The sequence below is a fragment of the Argiope bruennichi genome, chromosome 4 (genome assembly GCF_947563725.1).
Source record: "Argiope bruennichi chromosome 4, qqArgBrue1.1, whole genome shotgun sequence".
NCBI classification, from domain to species: Eukaryota; Metazoa; Arthropoda; class Arachnida; order Araneae; family Araneidae; genus Argiope; species Argiope bruennichi.
In genome coordinates, this window is record NC_079154.1 from 94,342,414 (window position 1) to 94,368,000 (window position 25,587).

The following is a 25,587-nucleotide window of genomic DNA, read 5'->3' on the forward strand; positions in this document are numbered from 1 at the left end:
AATTTTAATTTAGTAAAACTTAATTTCTTATTTGATTTATTAATTCTGAAGAAATGATTATTAAAAGTATGATTGTACTTTGTTAGTCTTTTTTTAAAATATATTATATTTTGGAAATTTAAAAAAGTTTATTTAAATCCTTTATTTAAGAAAATTTTTTGGACATATATCAATTAATTTAGTGACTGAATAGAGTTCTTGTCAAGAAGGTTCTGACTTATAATATGATTCTTTGGTCTTCTTTTTTCTTGTATATTCATATATATTTAAGATTGCGTGAAAATTGAGATTTAAAAAGATTTAAGTTCAGACTGAATTTATTTCTCAAAAAACATGTTGTTATTAAACCTTAAGTTATATGATATAATATCATGCATCATGTAGCTCATCACTAATTTTGAAAGGCCATACTTGTACTGTTATAAAAATATGCAGCACATTTTCTAAGATACACATTTGCCACTTTGAATTTACTTTATTAGAAATTATATTGCCTCAAGAAGCATGTTGTTTTAAGCAAATCTAAAAGTTTATTATTTGTATAAATAATTTTATTATTTGATAGAAGGAGAAAGATTCTTTATCCAGAGTTTAAAAATTTAAACAATAAAAAATATTGTATAATGGTAGTCTGGAATAATAAGCTTACTTCAAACTATGATAGACTCTTTTGTTTGATTTGCTATGAAATTTCTGCGCGTTCTGAAATGAGAGCTCTAATTTATATTTAGGAGTAGCCATCCTATATTTATGAATGAATAACTCCATTCAACTTCCATTTATGTGAGAGCTAAGTCGCACGCTATCTATGAACTTTATAAAATATTCTCAATTAAGTTAATATAGAGAATTTGGATGTAGATGGCCAATTTAACGAGTAAGTCACGAAATCCATTGACGATAACATGCTTCTGCGCATCATTTGAAGTATTCATATATTTCTCTATTTAATTATACAAATACTGTGTATAAATTTCATAAATATGCGTACAGGATAATCTTTATTATTTAATTAGAAAGCAAGTATATTTATGACAGATAAATATGGAAATATATAAATATTTTATTAAAGATATAATGTAGGTATTAAAATTCAATACACAAATATTTTAAAGTAGCACAAATAATTTTTTAATAGTTCATTTATAGAAAATCATAAATATGATTAGTTACGATTTCGGGTAACTAATAATTTATCGTAACCCCACTTGATATAATATATCCATGATACTAAGGCTTACGCCGAAACGATAAAATGGCGAATCCAACTTGGGACATCTAGATTCTTACTGTGGTAGAGATCTACTTTATTTCTCTCATTTCTAAGAACGTTCGAGTTCAGATTCCTCAGAATATTAGAAAATTCGAATTTTTCTTTCAAAGATGGGACAAATTCCCTACTCCTTCAAACCCGCAATTACAACTCATGCTCTTAAAGAGTTCATATACAAGTCCTGATTTAGCTGCTGACAACTAAGTAAATACATGTTCGGTCATCTTTTGAGGATTCTGAGGAAACCTGTCTATCCCCTAAATAGATCTGAGCGAGAGTCTTTAGCGAAACAAGCATGTACCACGAGTAATCAATCGACACACTTAAGGAAAGGAAAAGAGAAATTTTGCAAGGATATCCAATTGTCTGGGGTCAGCCGTAATTTCTTTGAATGGCGTTTCGGGTCTTTCAGTAATGATAGAGTTAACTCTCATTTATACGAGAATATTTTACCATCTTAAAGAACATTCAAAGAAACTAGATAACTTTAATGCTTTGCATAGACAGAAAATACGTAAATGTTCAGAATTCAGATCCATCTTGACGAATAATTTATTGTTAAAGCGTGCACTGATCTACTAATGATGCTGATCAAAGTATAAGTCCCATAACCTTCTTTATATTCATAATATAACTTGTCTTAAGCCATTAGTCCATTGATGAACATAAAATAAGAAATGCTTGCATTAAATAATAAGTTAGAAATAACATGAAAAGGAAATTGCGAAGCGTAAATCAACAAATTGCGCTTAATTTATAAAACCTTTTACGAAATTCATGGAAGTCTTAAAAAATGCAAGAAATCAGAGGATAATGTTGCATAAACATGTTATATCATATGCCTTAAAATTAAATTACGAACATATTTAATGATAATGGGTGGGTCGTATTTTACCATGGCTGCTTCAGAGGAATGCAAGAACCTAAATACAACTGGATATTGTGTGCATCGGTTAATAAAATCATGCAATCTATTATATTTAATTGTATGTAATATTGAAATGAGAGGAATGATGATATACGAATTATTGACCAGGAACACAAAAAGTCAAATTAGATTGTGAACAATTATTTGCATATGAACTTTTAGAGGAATTATAAAGAATTCATGGCCGAACTCGTAATAATTTACCAATATATTTGAAAATGACAACGGCTTATAAACGACAAATTTTCCTTATACTTTTGGGCTATCATTGCGTACATTTAATCAATATCATGTCACACTGGTGGTGGTGAATGAATTTGATCATATGTTGTACAACGATTTACAGCTATAGAATATCTGTTACTACATGATAGTTGCAATTTATGATATTTTCATGAGGATGGATAAACATAAAAAAACTGAACGATATCAACTTTTCTTGATTTTAGCCATATGCTGCACAATGTCTTACAGCTATAGAATATCAGTTACTGAATGATTGTTGCAATTTATGATATTTACTTGAGGATGGATGAACATAAACTGAACGATATCAACTTTTCTTTGAGAAATCTACGTCTTCCAAAAGATTAGAACACTTTAAATCATTTCTATATTTTTATCTAATGTAGAATTTATGTGTAATTTATGAATTCTAATTTAAAATGTTATATTTGAATTAAAATTTTTATATATACAAATATATGGTATCTCGTATGACTTCTAAAATTATGAAAGTGATCATCACAATATTGGTTACAGAGATTGTATGGTCTTTAAATTGTATTTGCCATATATGACTTTTAAATTATTTAGTTATAACGTAATATTTATGTCGAATTATAAACCGGATATCCTTTATGATCATAGTTAAATTATAATGAGGTATTACTTTTATCTATATAAAGTTATAAAAAGAGATTTGAAAATATCATAAATTCTGCTAAATGAAAAACTAATATTAAACTTCAGATAAAACAATTACTTTGCTGAAACCAAATACTAATCATCTAAAAATTACCCATTTCATAAAAAGTACTGGCATTACATTGCTTCGAAACAGTACACTTGAAAAATGGTTTTTGGTTTGTTTATAATTTTATTTTACATTAACTATTAAGGTATTCTGTCAACAACAGATGTAGAGGCTTGAAATTTCATGAAGTGTTTACTCTTTTATTTTTAAGTATGACGTTTCGATAACAGAAATAAATTATTTAAAAAGGGTTTTTAATTAAGGATTGAAGATAGTATAGTGAATATATGAGGGGAAAATGGAGTAAAAATGGGCTTTCTTTTCATGAAACAACTTTTTTGAAAAAAGGGTGTTTTTTTTTAAATGCCAAAAACATTTTTTTTAGAAAAAAAGAAACGAAAGTAAAAAAATGCATTTAAGGAAGAAAAAAATGAATTTCTAATGACTTCCATATATTAAACCCATTACAGAAAATAAAGTTTTTTTTTTCGCAAATGTGTAAAAGACCAAATTAATCAAGTCCTCCTCAAATTTAGAATTAACTATCTGTAAAAACATTAAAAAAAAGTTTTTAAAATATGCAATCGATCAAAACGATCATGAAACAATATTTTTTCAAGTAATAGAATATCATCTCAAAATTCGATTCTTCTTATTTTGCGGTACAATGCCAACTAATCTCGAAGCAAAACTTTTTTTCATGACATAAAATATGTAAAAACAAGTCTTATTATAATAATAAAATATTTTAAGTTATGTTAATAAGAATTAAATTTTAATAGTTAATTATTTTAATTCAGCGAATGTTATGAAAAAGTGAATTTTATCATAAATCTGCCCTAGCGAATAATAATTGAAATTAAAAATAAAACTCTTCAAATAAGTCAACTGAATAGAACTTGATACAATTTCGAATAACATTTTATTTTCATAACAATGGCATTATTTATTGAAATTCTTAGTCTACTTTGGAAAATTTATTTCAAGAAAATTAATATGCAAATTGTCAAAAAAAGAAAATGATACACTTTTAAAGGATTAATTTTAATACAGTTTTATCCTAATGTAATTAATACAAATTAGTATCTAAGAAAAATTGGGTATTTTTCCTATTTCTTGCAATGTTATAATTGAAAACTATTCTGCTTTAGAAAGATTTTTTCTTCTTTTTAAATGGAAAATTATTTTTTTAATCCTCTAAATTAATTTTCTATCAATTTTTTTGAACTGCGGAGAGATTAAAAGGGGAAGTTTCTATATAATTACAATAAACTCGGTTCAAGATTTTAAAAAACAGCGCCATTCAATACTAGATTAATGATTGAAATTATAATTTTTTCAATAAATTTAGCATTAAATAATTCTTTTCATAATTTTTTTCAGAATTTTTTTTTAAAACTAATCTCTCTCAAAATAGCAGCTTTAAATAATAAAGTTGGCATTTCTTACGGTGAAATTGAAAAATGGTTATAATTTTTTAATTGAATGTTAGAATCTCATCTTATTAAGTTCTAGAATATGTTAAAGGTAATTGTTAAAGATACGCTTTATAGATTGAATTTAAATAATATATGCTACAAACATAATGCATTCTGAAATATATGCACAGAAATTACTTTTATTCATTAAATTCTAATTTAATCTTAATTTTAAATAAAAAAATAAAAAGTAATAATTAGATTAAGTAAATTTAAAAAATAATTAATTTAATTTTAAAATGCAATTTAATTTAATTTAAAATTTTAGTTTAATTAAATGTTTTATTCATTAATTAAGTTCATTAAATCATCATTGCATTAACTACTTCAAGTAAAGAAGTAATCATTCTTCACGAAACTATAAGCATTATGCTTAGCAGGAGAAAAAAAAATAATTGCTTAGAATGTTTATTTACTGTGCCTAATTAATCTGCAAATTAATAACTAAATATTTACTATTTCCAGTTTTGCAGTGGTGCTTGTGTATGAGATCTACGATTAGAATGAACGTATAAAAAAAGAAGATAAACATTAGCATTTTCTTTCACTTTTCAAAAAGAAAATTATTGATTTTTTTCCAAAAGTAAAATGTTAAATAATCAATTTTAATTCATATAAGAAGAAATGTAGAAAAGTAATTTTTTACAAGTATCCAGTACTAAATAGCGCGCCGTTTCACAATAATTCTATGGTGCTATTTATTACTCAAACAATTTTTGCAATGAAAAATAGTTAGTTATCTACAAATAAATTCCTTCAATATAATTCTAATTGGGGAAAAGCCTTTTCTTGCAATGCGTAAAATAAACTTCCTCAGATTGTCTTATTTTTTTAACAGCATGATATCTTTTCATTATTTAGTCCATAGTAAGAAAAATATTGCCTATTAATCAAAGATAACTGCAAAATGTAATTGAAAAAAAAATTATTCATTCATTTATCAACATTTAGATACTGCTAATTGTGATTGATGTATATTTAGCGATGAGGAATGAAATATAAATTATATTATCAAAAAAGGCCTCTTCATTACTATTGCGAAATTAAAAACCGTATCCTTTGTACCAAACAGGCAAGAAGGAGAAAATGCCGATAAAAGTTATGATTAAAGCAGTCTATAAATTTTTGAGAGCATTTTGCTATTTATTAAATGGGAATATGTTACTCAAACATACTGAATTATTATTGAGACCTTTCAAATTAATAAAAGGCATAATATTGATTACCAGAATTCTTCAATTATAAATCAATAATTAAAATAAAATATGGTTTACAAATTAGATTTTTAAAAATTGTAATTAAGAGTATATATAAATTAACATATTCAATTTTTCTTTCATATATGTTAATTTAAATTATTTGTTAATGTAACTGCAGGGGGGATATGCACCTCAGATGCTGAAATGAAAAGTTAAGCAAGAGAATAAACAAGTTCTTGTATTTTTGGAAAGCACAATAATGGTGGTATTGCTTGATGACCCAAGGATCTTATTTTGAAGAATCGTACTTCTGCTTGAATGGTAGGCATAGAAAATGCTAATATTCAGAATTAATTTACATCGAACATTGAGTCCTTTAAACTTTTACTCAAATACTCAATACTCCAACCTTCGGATTTCCACCGGATGCATTAATAGAACGGGAATTGTATTTTTTTTATATTTACTCGAAATATTAGAATATTATTTTGCAAAGTACGAGTAGTTAACTGAAATTTTTAATGAAGTAAAGTCATTTATAAGGAACAGGCTTTATTAAAAATTTAGCAAAGATTAAAAAAATTAGCTAAAATTAAAAAGCGCCTCTAAAATTACCGATAAGTATAAAGTCCACATACATTTATTGCTTGCTTACACATAAATTTTATAATTAATTAATAATACATTTCCCACGATTTTGTTATTAAATGAATATCCACTTCAGATAAGAATAATTAAAATCCTATTACTAACTGCTAAAATTATGCATGTGGTCATTTCATATCATATATGATTTAGAAAACAATCGAACTTTAATTAACAGTTAATCTTTTATGTAAATGATTTGATCTTTACAAGTGAAATTTATTATTGAAACTTTTATAATTAGGCTTTGCAAAGAAGCATTCTTTTCAAGTGGAAAATATTATTACAACTTTTATAACTAGGCATTCTAAAGAACCTTTGTGAAAGCTCTGTAAATAAAGATAAAACAAAACAGAAGTTAGCTAATCTTAAAGAACCGCGTAGCGGAAATTGATCTTGAACTAGATCGATAACAAGTGAGACAACAGAAGCAGGAAATAAGAATTTATTTTCTTACATTCGATTAATATTTGTTAAAGATGAAGAAGTTGTTCAAAATGTAGGTTGTTCAGAATGCTGAGAGATTACAAGTTACGTATGTTGAAGGCCTAAGGATGTAAGTAGATAGATAACAATGGCATCTATTTTATAGAGATCACTTATTTCATAATGCAGTTAAGTTATAAAATAATTCAATTTCATTTGAAAATATTTTTTAATATTTACTTGTTTTTATTTGTATATTTAAACTTCCATGTGAGAAGGTTTACTCATTGAAATATACTTGTTTATTATTACATTAAGAAAATGTGTTGTGAATTTAATCATTAATTGCATTGGAAGCATTAATTATATTATTGTTTTGAATTTTCTCTACCCTATATTGCAAGATATTTCTACAATGTTTTTCTTATTCTAAATGCTGTGCTATATCTAGAAAATATTGTATAAAAATACTGTTGGAAATTTAAGGATCGGGCTTTATTAAGAAACGTAAAGAATGGCATAATGCGAAACACAAAAAAAGCAGAAATAAATTATGGTTGAATGAAAATAGAAATTTAATATATTAGTTTAAAAGTTACATTTTTGAAGCTGAGACGATACATTTAGAAACACCATTTTTTTTTTTTTTTTCCAAAATGAAAAATCTAAAATAAATCGGATTCAAATTTTCAATCTAAGGCAGCAACGCATCATTTAAATCAAAACTGATTTCTGAAAAAGTACTTCGAGCTCTAGAGAATGAAAACTGAGTGATTTAATTTAAAATTGGAAAAAAAATATTGAAAAATAATTTTGAAAATTTAAAATTTTATTTAAAAATTTGAATTACATTTAAAAATAATCAAATTTATTACAAATAATTTAATTTAAAGAATGATTAAACACCTTCTTTTCACTTATACATGAAATTTTATTTTGAATCAATAATTTATAAGTATGAGCATGTTGAAAAAAGTACATATAAGATCAAAAACATTTAAAATGATTTAAGAAATGAAAATCCATAAAAATATAGAAATTTACTATAGTGTCTTTCATAAGAGAAGACTGATTATGCTGCTGAAAGAATTAATTATTCGTTCAGAAAGAATTCTACATTTTGAGCAAATAAAAATAAATGACTTTCTTCCTCCAGGAAAACTAATGAATTGGAAAAATGATACATAATCCTACTTTTGAAGAATCAACACATTCTTTCCGGATTTTGTTATAATTAAATTAGTTACATTCTTTATCATCATAAATTTAAAAACCAAATGCATCTTCATGATATATTTTTCATTCATATTTCTCAAGAGAAAAGATATCAGTGCATATTTTGAATTTCTTGTACTTGATTCAAAAACTTTTATTTCTGAAATTCATCACTATGCATTAGTTTTAAAATTAATATTTATTACTCTTTCTATTACTGCTTGGTAATCATGTTAATTTGAGAGAAATTCTGAATATTAGAAGAGAATGTTTCAATTTGATAAATTAAATTATGATAACTTATTTTCAAATTTATATACATGACTGGTTCAATAAAGTAAAGTTGTTTATATTTTCTACTATGGCAGAAAAATTTATAAGCATTATGAAAACTGCAGATGAAATGGAAAGAAATGCCAGGATTAAATAGTAATTGTATACGCAATAGTTCTTTGAAATTAATAATTTTTTGCTATACTACTAGAGATACCAGACATAAAAAATAAACAATTGCAGGATGAAATTAAGATTTTGTATTATTTATAAAACACATATATCGTAATTAACATTTTTAGAAAAAAAAATAAAGTTTTAAAATTATAATAATAATTTCATACATATATGAAATTTCTTTCTTAGATTTTCAATTAAAGCATTCATTATACTGACATGTATATTAAAATATCATTGAACAGAAATTTTCTGAAAATTACCAATACAAATGATAAAACCTTAGAATAAAAAAAAGAACTTGAAGCATTAAATATATTTACTTAATCAAAATTGTAAAGCAAACTGCATGCGGAGGTAAACTTCAACGAAGCATTAAAATAATAATTCTCGTTAAATTTCAACTTCGTTTGTCATCAGTATGATATATTTAATTATTTATAATTAATTATTAATTATTCAGAATGAATTATTTAATTCAGAATTATTAAAGATTATTTATAATTAATTAATTATCCAGAATAAATTGTTAATCAATTATTTAGAATTCATTCATTATTTAGAATTAATTATTAGTTAATTATTGTGAATTAACTAATGGTTAATCAATTATTTAAATTCTTCATTCATTAATTTAGAATAAATTATTCATTCAATAATTATTTAGTGTAATTATTAACTATTTATAATTATTATTCAGTTAATTAATATTTAAAAGATGCAGTTTCTTTTTGAAATGAATAAAGCAAAATGCATTGTTTGTAGTTTATATATTTAAAAAAACGTAAAATAAATAATCACAAGTCAAATTTACAATGATTTTAAAGAACAATGCATTTTGCTAATACAGCAAAATCATTAAAATAGAGTTTTTTCTAGTTTATTTTTTATATTACATTTTTGAAGTTTTCACTATATGTATGTATATAATGAATAGCTAATATATATAAATATGAGAAAGAGGTCTTATAACTTATGTTTCACTTCAAAAGATCAATCTCTTCCTTCATTTCAAAACTAAATAACTTTATTTCATAGATAAATACTAAAACCCGTCCTCATGGTGAAGCAAATGAATAAGTTTTAATCATAAATGCAAAGACTGCACCTATGATAGAAGTTACACTGCCGAGAAGAACATATTTATATCTTCTTTATTTTCGTAATTGTGATATGGAAATCAGGTAACGGAATTTTTTTTTAAAGTTCACCCTAATTCGTAACGAAATAAAATTAGCTATCTAAACACAACCTTTACTCGAAACAGCACTTACAAAAAATAATTTCGAACTTCCAAATGGTTGAAGGAGTAATAGGAAAAGATTTAACATCATTAAGCGAATTGAAGTAACTAAATAGACTTTAAGAGAAAAACATAAACGATATCGTGATTCTCGAGACAGTTCATCGAAAATATGGTTCACTTAAAGAAAATCCATCAGGATAATCGGTCTCAATTGCTTGAAACTGCTGGAAATGATGACTTTTTTTACGGCTGTAAAGGAAAATACAAATTGTACCAATCGATGAAGTGATTCTTAAAGATACTAAAAGACGTAATTAAATTAACATCTTCAATGATTGACACGTTTGTGCATAATTTCATTTTTGTAGCCATATGAACATTTAAACGTGGAGTATTTAATTCAAAAATATGGCTTTTAGGAATCTTTTTGTAAATTTGTTGTGTTTTGTTTGATAAATGTTTTGTTGTTTGATTCTAGTAAGTTTCAAACGATTTTTCCTCTTGTATGTAATATTTATTTTTGTTGCTTCTTAACAAAAGTATTTATTTCAACTGCATTTGGAGTTAGATCGTTATTTTCAGAATTTAAATATTTTTTGAGGCTTTGATATATTATTGGTTAGTAAAACTATATCTTAAGATTTCAGTTCGCCCATATCTCTAAGGTTTTTTTTTTTTTTTTCATGAAATCGGTAAATGAAATAGTGTAGTTATCTGTCAAGGTAAAGGTCAAGTATACATACCTGTATACTTGACCTTTATGAAAATATTAATGTGCATATATCTATATTACATTAGAGGACTTAAGAAAATTCATTATTTTAAAACTTAAATATTTCTTAATTATTTACAAGGTAAATTAAAATTTCAAACATTATACTTCTTCGTTATTTCTTTATTTAAATTATAAACTATGAAACATAAAAAGGGGCTAAAGAATTGCATATTTTGTTTCTGAAGCAACAGTAATATTTTTGCCAATTTTTAAGGTAACATTAATTGTCTTTACATTATTTATCTTTATATCATTTAAAAATAAGTTAATAAAAAAATAAAAAGTATACATATTAAAAATAAAAAGTAACTGGTAATTATTCAATAATTATTAAGCAAGATTTTTTGTAAATAACAGAAATAACTACATTATATTTTAAAACATAAATATATTTCTGTAAGAGCTCGCTTATATTAAATAAAAAAATAAAAGAATATTAAATTGAATTTAAATATTTAAATTTATGAAGCCTGTTAGCATTTCTATTCATATAAATTTTAAATTAGAGAAATTTCGAAGGTCGAAATTTTTTTTTTTTTTTTTTTTTACTGTTTACATAAAACATAAGGCAAAGCAAAATCAAATCAAATGTTAAAATAATGTAGGTCAGTTATTTATATAAAACAATACAAAGTCTAATAAATGAATGTTAAAATAATATAAATCATTAAGTATTGAAGTTGAGAAAGAGAAAAATGTAGATTTTTTAAAGGGAATTTAAAATAATAAATTAATAAAATTCAGTCTTAGTTCATTACAAGCTTATTCCAGCTTGTCCAAACTAAATCCCTATTCATGGGAACCCCTTGCCTCAGGTCTTCATTAAAATTCCTATTAATATTCATAATCATAGTAAAGGCTTAACTTACATGACTAACACATTCCAGCTGATCTAGTTGAAAGTAATTTCACATATATTAATTAAAGATTTTTTTTTTCTAATCATGGTATCAGTATATTGAATTAACTGTTCTAAGACTTTAATCTTTACGAAATGAGATAGAAATCCCTTATAACAGAGAAAAGTGGAATATTATATTTTTCAAATTAATGTATAAAATGGGATGACACGTATTCTTTTTTTTCATGGGAAGGTGTACTAAATATTTGATATTGAAAGAATGTAAATGTTGAAGAATGTAATGCAATGTACTGAAAGTTATTAAAGTCTACTTACATATAATTGAGAAAAAATTTCTTCTAATACAAACATGATATCAATATATTTTGAATATTTGATGTCGATATAATAAGTTATATAATTTGTATATAGCCAAATAATATTTCTATTAAATATATATACAGAGTTGGATATGAGGAATTGTCTTTTTCGCAGAAACCTAAACATATGGTTAGGATATTGATAGAATTTAACTATAAATCTTAAAGGATGATATTTAATTAAAAAGGAATGGTGCGTGGATGCAAGAACCTCTACATTGATCCATAAAATATTTAGTTCTAATTTCTTTGACTGAAAATACTTTTTTTAATTAATGTTTAATAATTTTTATACTGACAATTATGACAAAACAAAATGTTTACCAAAATGCCTATCTAGATATCATTTTTAAAACATAAATATAAAAAAAACTCTATTGCATATTTTTTGTTTGGATTAAATCAGTGAGTATGATTTAGTATAATATTAGTCACTAATCATCATTTAAATGAATTGAAAATATGAAAAAAATGAATCAATAACGAAGGAAAAGTCAATGATAGTTTTAAGTCTTTTTAGTATAAATTTTGATGTTTAACAAAAAATTCTAATTCATGAAAAATTAAAAGTTTTAAAAGAATTTTTATTTATTAAAATTATGTTATTAACAAACATAAAATTATAAGTTGTGTAACTGTGCCATGTAAAGAAGACAAGTCAAGAGTTGTCATTTAATTTCGGTGTGAATATTAAAGAGCGACGTTAACGTATAACGCACAATTAATTTAGTTTTTTTTTCCTTTAATAATTTGGCTACGACTATAAATTGTAGTCTGAAATTTTTTTTATTAAGTATTATGCAGAAATTATTCTTTTTTAATATAATTACTTTTAACTAACTTCAGTAAAATATTGAATGACAAATGGCATTAAAGCATGAATCCTAAAAAGCTGGAATAAATGAAAATACGATTTCTATACTCTGTACATAAAAAAATTCTTTTTAATCTCTAAAGATCCGCAAAACATTAGAAGTTACAATTTTTTTAGAATATTCAATAATCGAATGAAATTGTCATGCTTTTTTTACAATCAAAATTCCATTCGACTTTAAGTAAGCATTTCATTTATTTAAAACATTTAAAGTCAAGTTAAAAATTATGGAAATTATTTAGATATAAATAACAATAGAAAGTAACTTAGCCTAAAACTAATAATACACATTTATCTAATAAACTTTAATTGATATTAATGTCTTCTAACGTGACAATTTTCTATCGGAATCATTAATTTAACAATTAAACACCTATTAACATCTTAAATAATAACACTGTTTCAACTAAATATTTTAATTTTATGAAATATCAATTTGATTTTATCTATATTGTCCGGATTTTTGCGTCTTTAAAATCAATGCCTATTTTTTCATTGCAACTTATTTATGGTTTTATAAATTATCAAATCCCAGTAAAAGGCTAGATTAAATAACTGAAAAAAATTATCGTATTAAAAACAATTATTTTATCTGAAAACATGCAATTTATTGCATCAAAATTAATGTTCTTACTTTTGAAAAAAATCCATTTTTATGCTTTTATTATTCCTTATTATAATAAAAAAAACAAATAAATACCTAAAATTAGGAATGTTTTTTAATTCTAAATATTTAATTGATATTTTTCTTTTAATCACTTTTAACGCTATCAAATTAGAAAAATTATTTAATAGAGATTTCGTTCAGTAAATGCTTACAAATTTGGGAACCAAAAAGAATATTGTGGCCTTCAGAAATCAATTCTTAAGTATAGGTAACTTCTTGATGCTTCTAGTAGAATGAAATGCATTATTTAGTATTAAACATAAAATTTATGGCCTAAATAGAAACTGCCTAGAATAAATTAAATGCAGATTGTTTCCATATTCAAATAATTTCATTTAGTTCAACAGTTAAGATTTATGGTTCGAAATTAAGCTGAAATATGAGCCTTACAGATGTTCCTTAAAGAGGTTAGAATATAAATTCGCTTTTCTAACGAGGAATATTCCTTTATGTGGTCATTATGGTAATTAGAAAGTTAAAAGTATTGGAAGTTAAAATAATCTGGTACAATATTGAATAGATAATTTATGGTGAGAATTATGCTGCTATTTTCATATTCAGTAGGTTGTAATTTCAAAATTATGAAGCTTCTATAATTGATTAATCAATAAAAGTGGAAAATGAATATTCACACCTTAAAATAATTTTTGTTTGAGCCAAATAAACTATTTAAAATTAACAAACGGATCTGTCGAAATTGAAAAAAATTATCTAAGCATATTGTTTTTGTGAAAGTAATTATGTTGATAGAATATTTTATAAGCAGAAAAGACATCACAAAATTTATAGCATCTGATTTATCAAACAATAAGTTTTGAAGTGATAATCACATTTTGTTCATATTTTTTAAAGACTTTTGACTAGGAATCATATTATAAGTAAAATGCATTCTTTTCCGGACATATTATAAAATAAAGAATTTCATTAAGTTATTTTTGCACAGTTTATTTCTTCGATGATAATGAATGCATTATTGATTTCAGAATTAAAGTCAGTTTATAGTAAAATTTAAAACTAAATTAAAAATCATAAACAGTCTATTTATAAAATGTTTTCTTAGCTTTCGTAAATACATTTTTAGAAACACAATTACATAGACAAATAGGTAAGCGAATTATAGCATTATATTCTATTTGTAAAATAATTTTTTATCTAGAATTCTTTCTGAGCTTTCCTAAATACATTTTTTATAAAAACAATTCCATATACAAAAAGGTAAATGAATTTTATGATTATATTTATTCACAAACTTTTCGAAATATTGATATAGTTTCATTTATGCACAAATTTTATTACATAATTAAAATAATAAAAAATAATTTCAAGTTTCATAATAAAGATAATAATTTTAAATTTATGTTTTTCTTTATTTTTGCTCTGTAGGATAAAAATCAAACAATTGATTGAAAAATTATAATATTAAAAAAAATTTTAATTTATTCAAATATTTCCATAAATTATTTTCTATATTTATTATTGCTGAGAACTGTGTTCATGATGTTTTCTGCACATTTAAGAACACAGATTCTTTTTGCCATAGACAACGAAGTAATAGTAGACAGTCAATGAAGAGTGTGAAGAATTTTTCTGGATTATGAATTTATTTCCTAATTATTTTTGAGCCAGTATGATTGTTGGTCTCATTTTCACTTACAACATCAAAATTTTCTTCAAAACCAATAATATTTCAGGAAAGAAACTGCATCAGTTATGATTTCGTATAGCGGAAGCTAATTTCCAGCGCACACAATAGATATACATTATTAATATTTTATCTCTCTCTCTCTCCCTCTCTCTCTCTCTATATATATATATATAATCAATGTATGAAAGAAATTATAATTTGAACTAACATCTGCTTTGGTTGGTATATTATATGGATTCAAGAATTAACAAAATAAAATCTTGAGTATTGAATATTTTTTAAAGGATGTCCATTAGCTTTGCGATACTACTGTATAATAATGCCTGGTTTTTAAAGTATTGATTGCGAACAAGTAACATATATAGAAAAGTTATACATAAATGGAATTTGAAAAGTGGTTTTTCTTGTTACTAAATTGCTACTTCCGTTCGAAGTTCAATTAATAATACATGAAGCAAAGAACAAGGGGAAATCTCCAAGTCCATCAATTTATGGTAAACTTTTGCTCTTTCAAGACGGAAATATTGTCATATAGTATTCATGATTATTATATATCTTACTGTAGTTTTTGTAATATTACCACATCAATTCAGAACAGCTGCATATCAGGTTCTACACAATTATTGACTTCTGGCGTAGCGAATAATCGCATTTGTACTCCATTATTGTATCGATTCATTTGCTAGAAGAAAAACCTTATTTATCGATTTTTTTTATATTTAAGGTCAACTGATTTTCACATAAAATCAATTGTCCAAAACGTGACTTTATAGTACAGTTTTCTTGTAGCAAGTTTGAAATTATGAAATCATGATTTTCATACAGAGAGACTTCATAAAATACAATTGAAATTATGATGTTTTACATCACATACACTTTATAAATAATTTTTGTTTGTTTTACTTGTTCTGAAGTATCTGTAAAACTACTGGTAAATTTGTAATTAAAAACTGCTATTAGATTTTTATTATTAGTTATAAAATTTTAGTTGAAGTATATAGTTTAAAGAATATTCCAAGAGAAATTTCTCTTTATTACTTTTACAAATAAGCACTGTTCAAAATAAAGAGCTACTTTTAAAGATTTTTTAGTAATAATAATTAGCCTATTATTACAAAAAATAATTAAATGACAAAACAAGCAACAAAACTGGGAAATATCTCCCTTCATATTGGTAGTTTATTCTACTTAAAACTCAAATAACTTATTTTTCATATTTTTTGAAAATGTGGCTTATTTTATTATAAAAACTGTCATTATATTTTAGAGGTGAATTTCTTTTTTCGAAATAGAACTGGCATAATGATAAATGTTTGTTTGTAAAAATGCAGCCTCCTTACAAATAAAATTTATTTCGTTTATTAAAATAATTAATTCTTTTGAAAAAGATTTGCTTGAAATTTTATTTTGATTGGTAGATTATCATTTTTTTTTTAATTTCCCTTTGAATACCACTGCAGAATAGTTCCGTTAATAATAAGTTTATCTTATTGTCATGAAATTCTAAAATAATCCTTGCAAAGTTTTGTAAAATTACATGTTGAAATCATAAATGAATATCATTATTTATAGAAGAGTCTAGGCAGTTATATTTATCGAAATAATCACGAAGACATTACAGGACCAAAACAGAGTAAATAAGGCTTGAAGGAAGAAAAACTTTGACAACAACAACAAAAAATGTTTTTAATCATTATAATAAGAACGAAAATACTTTATTCTTTCTTCCCTTTAAAATTTGTTCAAAATCGTTTAAGCAAATAGACTCTGATGTCATTATGATCAAACTATTCATTCCAAGTAGAATAAGATTATTAAACTACTATTCTGATCCAAATGGGCTTTCTTTTTGTTTAAATGCTGGTCATTACGGAAATAAACGAAATTGAATAAGATTGCAGCTAGATCAAAGTATTTATTCGTTTCATTTAATTGGTATCTTCTTTGGTATTAACCTCCATAATGAATTGTGTTTAAAACAAACTTCTGATTCCAAAGTCAGTGAATTCTCTGTTTCAATATTATACCGAAGCCATTTCGAACCGAAATTAACAGGGATACTGGATAATTAAAGAGTCCGTATAATAAAGATGCTTTGAAATGTTAGAGTCAATTGAATTACCCGTGAATGGCGCCATCAAGCACACATTTTATTACAGTTCTCATAGATGTGAAAAGGCTGAATTATAGGTTAAATAAATTTTGATACGGTAAAGGAATATTCTTTGAGCGATCATTTTGAGTTTGACCATAAATGCCTGATTGTTCGTTCTTCCCATATAATTTGCATGTTTGAGAGAGCCGAAATGCCAGACAGAATTGGAATAAGTATAGTTGTGAAAGGAATATGAAGCCTTTCTAATATAAGAAGAATAATTGATTTCGTTCCGTTTATGTGTTGATTCTTTTAATATAACATTAACTAATATTATAATATTAACGATGCAAACAGGATATTACGTTATCTGCACGTTATGTAAAAGTAATCAAAAAATTAAAAAAGAATTAAAATCGTTAAAATAGAACGTGTTTACAGGCAAAAAATTAAAAAAGAACTGAAATAAAAGAAAGAAGGAAAAACTAAAAAACTATGTAATAGGAACAATAAAACGAGAAAAAATAACGGAAAAAAGTTTTAATTTCTGTCAATTTTATGCATGTGACTTCTCGGATAATACTTGAAATTAATAACTATTTTTAGAGATAAAGAATGATATGAGTAAGTCAAAAATAAATGTAATCATCAGCATAATAGGTAAAAATGGAAAAAACCTATAGATTATATATAAAAACATCGAAAGCATGAATTAGATTCGATGCCGGAATTAATTTTTGTCGCATAAAAATTCTAAAATTGATTCTAAAATGCAATTTAGTAAAGCTTAAATAAATATTGCTATAATTTTAAAAAATAAAACTAATTTATTTACTTCATATTATGAAATTTATAGGATTCAAATCTCTATTATTATTACTATTGCTATTATCAATGCGTAAATGCAACGACAATTATCTTAAAAATACTTTTTATTATGTCAATAACAGAAGTAACTTTAATGAGACTAGAGGGACAAAAGTAATTTCATTGGCAGTCGTATGACAAAAAAGTAATTGCAATCATAATCATATGATAAAACTAACTTCAATGAGAGGCATATGATAAAAGTAATTGCAATGAAAACCATATAATACAAATACACAGCACATGAGACATGTCTTATAACAATTGCACGTTTATTGAGATTTTAAACATTTTTAAAGAAAGTTTGATTGAGCATTTTGAAATATATTCCGTAATGAGAGGGCATGGAATCGCTTCCATTACTGGTAATGAACTAATTTGTAAGAATGGTATGTCCAAAATATTATGTGATTATTCATTTGTTTTAAAATAGTTATAAATTTCTAGAATTTTCTCCGAGCATCGAACAGGTGAAGTTGACAGAATATCTACTGAACTATTATCGGGCAATTTATTTATTTCTTCTTGCTGTTTCGTCATTCAGCGTGTTTATTTAGTAAACAAAATTTGAAAACATGAGTAATTAATCACTGCGTAAAATTCTTAATTGAAGTACTTGTCTCTCATTTAAATTTGATTATGTGGATTAATTTTTATTTTATTTTACAAATATATTTAATGTATTAAAGGAAGCAAAAATTCTTTATGGGTTTATTTTATTGAAATAATTATATAAAAATAATCTTTTAAACCTTATTAAAATGAAAGTTTTGAAAATACTTCTGCATATAAACAAGCGTTTTTCTGAAAAAAAAAGGTATTCTGAGTAGTTATGATCTTAAATGGATTAAATATATTAAATACATATCATGACCAATCAATAGTTTTCTCATATCACAAAATTGCATATTTCTAATTACTAAATACCTCGGTTTTCATGATGGCAATCTTAAAATTTGCTCTGTATTTATTTTTTGTTTCTTTTCCCTTTTAATTTCCACATATTCTTACATCTTTTCAATTTTAAACTTCCTTCCATATTTAATGAGTATTGAATTGAATTTGGGAGCCTTGTGTTGCACTTGTTGGGTCACAAGTAATCTTTACTTAATTTCAAAAAAAATCCCATCATTTCTGACTTTATGTATGGCATTATATTCTTGGAAAATAATTTGATACTTACAGTAAAATTACAAAGCTTCATAATTAAAAAAATTTCATAATTATAAAATTTTATAATTTATTTACATTTTTAATTTTTAAAAAAAAGTGAAAAGAAATCATGTTTTTTTATTCCATCTTGAAATAAAAGGAGCTGAAAAAAAAACACAGATCATTTGGATTTTTAATAGATTTTTTTAAACTTTTTTTACAAGTGTGAAAGCATGTAGTTTTTCTAATAGTTTACTCTCCCGAATTGTCTCTGGAAAATGAAATTGTTTGTCCACTATATTCGATGATCATTTCTTTGTAATATCTTATGAATCACCTGTGTAGCTTTCGCTTTCTTAGGCAATCGCCTATTTGTTTACTATTTTTCAACATAACTATCCTTACTTATCAAACAGTAGCTGTTCGCTCAATCGAGCAAAGAGCAAACCTTGCATTTCCATCTAACCCAAAAGCACCCTAAAAGAACTAAATTGAAAAGGTCAGTCAAAGCAAATTGTATTATATCCTTCTAAGTTTCGTGTCGATTAAAAATGTAACTAAACAAATCATATTGACAAATTCTGCTAAGCCCGAGTTTTCTCGGAATAGTAATTGCTTGTAGTATATACGATCCCGAAATAATTCGGGATAATCACGGAAGTGGTTAATAATGAAATATAACTCCATGAAATAGTAAAAACTGAATTTCCAAGGTCAAAACTGCAAATCATATTCACAAATTCTTTACTAAATTCCCTTACTAATTAGCGATATTGGAAAAAATAACTTCATCCATACTTTTTAATCCTTTAAGAATTCATCCAATCAGACGTATGAATATAGTAATGTAAATTTATTAACGTATGGTATTGTAGTCCAATCAAATTCACAATGAACTATATCTCGTTAATTAATATTAAAATAAATTATTCCATTTACAATGATTGAAAGTCAAATCCTTGGAAATGCATGAAAATCAAAAGTCAAAGTCAATTGAATGTCAAAAATGTTTTGATCCTTCGGTTTAACCATAATATCAAATCTACATTTTGAATTCGTAGCTACAATAGAATGGTATATTGTAATTTCTCTATCTGTTTGTATAAATAGAAAAACGTTTTTGCAATTCAAACATTTTCTGGAACTGTACTCATGTATATTGTATGCATCATAATTGTAAAACCTTAGAGGTCTGTGCAATCTATTCCTATGTACAAACAATCTTTTCAAATATGGGCAATTTTCTTCAAGCTTTTTGCAACATTTTTATAACCGCCATTTTCCTCTGAACTTTATATTCTAGCTACTTCAGAGCTGGGAGGTAGTAAGCCAGGAAGAGCAAAACCTCCGATTTCCCGGATAATCTTCAGAGATCCAAACATACTCAACGAGGATTCGGTTTGCTTGCTAAGCTGTTATCTATGCCACCGGGATATTGATTTTTGACCTCGTCGTGTTAGGAATGGGGTGTTATTCCCTTTCTGGTATGTACAAGATTCTTATGAAAGTAGATGGAATAGATAAGACAGATGGTGTAAGATAGATTATGCAAAAACTTGTTTTGATCGAAATATTCAAATGTTAGCGTTTTTCGCTAAATTTGTTTCTTGATATTTCTGAGGAAAATCTAGAATTCAAACGTAATATTTCTAAAAAAATATGAAATACAAAAAAATATAATAAAATTGAGAAACAGATATTTTATATCTTAAAATATCAGTTTATTTTGTGTTCTTAATAACATAACCATATTTAAAAAGCAATGCTAAAAAGAGATTTTTAATACCATAATTAAAAAAAGAAAAGTATTCTTGCACGAGATTGTAGTTTTGTGTCATAGAGATATTTATAAAAATGGGAATTTTAGAATTGTGTATTTTATATTGCAATTGAAGATAAACTTCATTATCCTTATATTAATTCGGATTTTTTTTAAATTCAATGTAAGATAGTTTTAAGAATTTTCAACACTTCAATTAATTTCGATTTTAATTATTATAATGTATTGATTATTATTGCATGAAAATGATATTAAGTTTTTGATATTTCTAGGGAAAATATAGATTTTAAACGCAATATTAAAAAAAAATCAGAAAATAATGAAATTTAAACAATTCTAATAAAATAGGGAGACACATATTTCATATTTTAAAATATAAATTGAATTTTATATTTTTAATAACTTCGCCATATTTTAAAAAGAAAAGTTAACAAGGAATTTTTAATACCAAAAGTTTAAAAAAGAATAAAATATTCTTTCATGAGATTATAGTTTTGTGTCATAAACGTATTTATAAAAATTTGAATTTTAGAATTATGTATTTTATATTGCAATTGAAGTTAAGCTTCATTATCCTTATATTAATTCACAATTTTTATTCTATTTAAGATAATCTTCAGAATTTTCAACTTTTAAATAAATTTTAATAATTATGAATGTTGATTAGTACTGCATGAAAATTGTATAACAGACTACAAAACTATTGTTTAGTTTATTTTGAGACAAACACGTTTTAGAGTTTTATATATTGAAGTTATATTTCATCATTTATTGAGTAATCATTCTAATTTAGCGGTTTGCATTTTATGTTGAATTATTTTTCTTTATTAAATGCTTGCACGTTTTTTGAACTAAGCCGAATTGTGAATTCAATAAAAGAATTGTAATTTTTTTATTAAATAGCATTTAATCATTATTATTTAAAAAAATATTACCAACATTATACTAATGAATTAAGCAATATATAAATTTAATATTCTTTATAAAATACGAATTTGAAAAAATTTCAACAAACACAAAAATCATTAATAATCATTAAGTATATAAATAATATTGTATCAATGATGCCGATAAAAAATAACCTTTTTTTATTTCAACGAAAATTAGCTAGATAAATTATTCGTTTCACATCTAAAATATTTCCGGTGATAAAAAATTAGATTAAAACAGTTGATGAATTCCACGAAGCATCTATTTATACGTAGAAATCAAAACATTCCAAATAATAACTAGAAAGAAAAACTATGTCGAACTGAGAGGTTTTTCGACAGAAGTTTCGCTGACACGCGTTATGTACGTAACCCTTTTTATTCCACTAACTTCTTCCTTCTACTTATCGGAGAAAAAAATACCAACAAAAAATGATTTCGAATGAAAAGTGTTTATCCCGCCATCCCCCATCAGATAAGACAGCATGTGTTATCATCGAAGATTATTCGTTGCGACTTGTTATCAAGACGAAGGCACTCAATCAAATCAGACGCGATCACACCATATTGAGTGATAACAAAGCAAACAGAAAGTCGTAATTCTCAAAATCTTATTCTGACCTTGATTACTTAATCACAAATCGCGGGGGTATTTGATCCCGATATCTGTGAAGCCCGTATATGGTGACAACCCGTATTGGATGTTGTATTTCTTCGTAGTTCAGTGACTCGGCAGCTGCAGAACCAAATGAATGAGAATTAAATGTGTTACTAATTCAATTTCAAGCGTCTGTAACATTGGCCAGAGCAATCGAGGCTTTTCATTAAGAATGATGGGATATACTATGTGGGCGATGGTAAATGTTACCTAGCTCAAACTTAAGGCTAAAGGAAATGGTTACAAAATGCATACTAAGTAATTAATTTAAACCAAAATAAGCTCTTTTGATCGTGTTGGTATATGGATTCGTGTATAATAAGAAAATATGAAATTGAATTTTAATATAATCAGAAAATGGCATTAAATTCGCTCTTATAAGTTATCTTACAATTTTCTCGCTTAAATAAGTCTAATTATTACACGTTAACTTCTTTAAATTTGATATTTGAATAAATAATTTATGATTTAATATAATTTATTCAAAGTTGTACAGGTACATGCATACTGATATATGAATTTAAATGTACTATATAAATGTATAATTTGTCCAATTGCAATTGTACAATTATGGATGAAATGTATTGAAAAACATCAAATAGGGCGCTTATTTTGAATTAGATTATTGATTGAACTATATTAATTTTTAAAAAATATTTTTTAATATATAACCCTTTCAAATCATTTATTTGATGAACGAAACTTGTTGTCGTGACTAAATATATATTTTTTTCATTATATTAATATAAATTTATTTTTTAACTCCATCTATTGGTAGAATTTTAATATATTTTTATTTATAAAACACAACCGCATCATTTTGATCATCTGTAGTTCAAATTTTTCTCATTTCGACCAGTGGAAGGCATTTTAGAGGGAACTTATTTCTTACACACGGCATGCATTAAAAGTAGAGTACAGTATAAAATCTATTTCAATGTCTCCCTAAATGCGATAGTTAAAACTACCCAAAATTCAAATGTAATCTTTAATAACAAAATAGCACATATTTGATTCTCAACAGGTCACATTTATTTCAAATTCTCGTATATTTTATAAAACATACATAATTTTTCTACTGAATATATACATAATTTATTTTATAAATTAATTTATTACATTATGATATTTCTAGACTGGAATCTCAAATTCCAGGATAAAACTGAGGATGATCCTTCACTTACTACTAAATTAAATTTTATTTCCAAAATTTGGACATATGTTATTTATATAATATTTAATAATCATAAAATTTCCTGTCATAGATTCTGTAGGAATTCATAAAAAAATTAAAAACTAAAATGTATTGAAAATGTTTAGATATCGCTTCGTATAAAATACATACACTTGTATATTTTATACGAATACGTATACGTATAAATATAAATATACGTATAAATATTGTATATTTAAGAAAGATAAAATCGAAGTTTACATAAATCGAAGTTCAGATATTGAATATACACTACTGGCAAATTAAAGCACATCACTCTTGATTTTTGTCATAATTTCTATGCGATAATCTCATAATAGCAAAACGTATTCTCATAAAAGTATCTCATAATAGCAAAATAATAGTGTAAAGTAGACAAGTATTCCAATCACGAATCGATGAAAGTTATACGATTATTATACAAAATAATTTGCTTAGTTAGAACTTATGTTGCTCTATTCTTAATTTCTTATTGGTAACATCTGTAGAAATTATTTATGTGCAAAATTGTTTTAAATGTTGACAAAAATTGTAGTCAAAATGCGAAAGGTACCATTAAAATTGCAAATGGCTCTGCGATTATAAATTGGGATTGGGGAACACCTTTTTTAACATCCTTTCACCCCACCCCTCCAAAATAAAGGAATAAATACATCTGTATGGGATACAGCAATTAATGTGAAGGGGAAAAAACGGTATATCCATTTTTTATCCGTAGGTTTAAATGATAAAAATGCACAAAACAAACCGCTCTATCTCTATATGGAGGTATTAGGAGGAGGTATTTTGTTTTGCTGAAAATACGAATCACCAATGTCAAATATTTCTTTAGTTTATATTTATCATTTTGGGAAATAAAGTTAAACGTTAAAAGTTGCAAATATATATAGAAGAAAAGAGTAACTCAGTAGTTCGAAAATTGCCGTCCACAAATAAAATCTAATCAAGAGGTGCTGAACATTGTAATTTTAAAGAACAACTGGTTCTCTGTGTAAAAAATATTACTTTTTAATTTAAGGAATTTGAAAAGAAAAATCACAATAAATGAAAAATTGCTCTATTAGTACATTTCCCAATCTTTAATACCTGAAAAAAATTTGCATTTGCATTAATTAAAACGAATTCTAAGACTCTTATGGATATCACTAAATGTTAATATATTATTTTCTTAAAATATATTAAATAATTTGAGAAAATATATTTTTCCTTTCATAAATTGTGTAATATGCGAATGTCTATAAATCTTATTGTTTTAAAGAGCATTTTCATAATAAAAAAGTACAACCAACAACCTTTAGATATGTATGTATTTATTTATTTTTATGCTTATTTCATTATCTAAAGTATTATAGCTCATTAAAATAAAAAAATGCATATTATAAAGTTATAATCGCATTTGCTTTTATTTAAAAAAATATTCTATTTGATTTTAATCTCGTTTTTTTATTTGGAATTAGATGCTATTAAAGATGTTATTTCACTATTTTTAAATTAATTAAACAACAAAATTATTTAAATTTTCTATCTTTTAGTTTTAAATTTCAGAATATTTTTAATTACTAATTATAATTTTACAGTTTTGGAAATTTTAAAATTCGAACAAATAATGCTAAAATCATCTGGAAGTTTATAGTTCTATCTGGGGATACATAAGTCTTTACAAACAAAAACTAACCAGAAAAACATTATTTTCTAAAATACAAGCAATATTTTTTTTTATTACTAGAATTCTTTTTTAACAAATATATACCCGGGATATTTCTCACAACAATGAATTGCAAAAAAGGAAATAAAAATACAGAAAATTCTTTGAAACTTCTGCTTAAAAATGTGCAAGGTTCAAATGTTTAAGCTCGAATGTTTCGAAAAAAATCA

General features: G+C 24.8%; 1 protein-coding gene and 1 long non-coding RNA gene across 2 annotated transcripts in view; one reads left to right on the top strand and one right to left on the bottom strand.

Annotated features, from left to right (window-relative positions):
• Positions 1–25,587, bottom strand: part of LOC129966868 (buccalin-like) — an 81,361-nt gene that overhangs the window by 12,479 nt on the left and 43,295 nt on the right. The gene's annotated exons all lie outside the window — the stretch shown is intronic.
• The window catches only part of LOC129966869 (uncharacterized), a 296,579-nt gene continuing 277,914 nt past the window's right edge, over positions 6,923–25,587 (top strand). The window contains exons 1-2 of the long non-coding RNA XR_008784304.1: positions 6,923–7,055; positions 20,436–20,616. This is a non-coding gene — a long non-coding RNA (uncharacterized LOC129966869). The remainder of the gene's footprint in view (positions 7,056–20,435; positions 20,617–25,587) is intronic.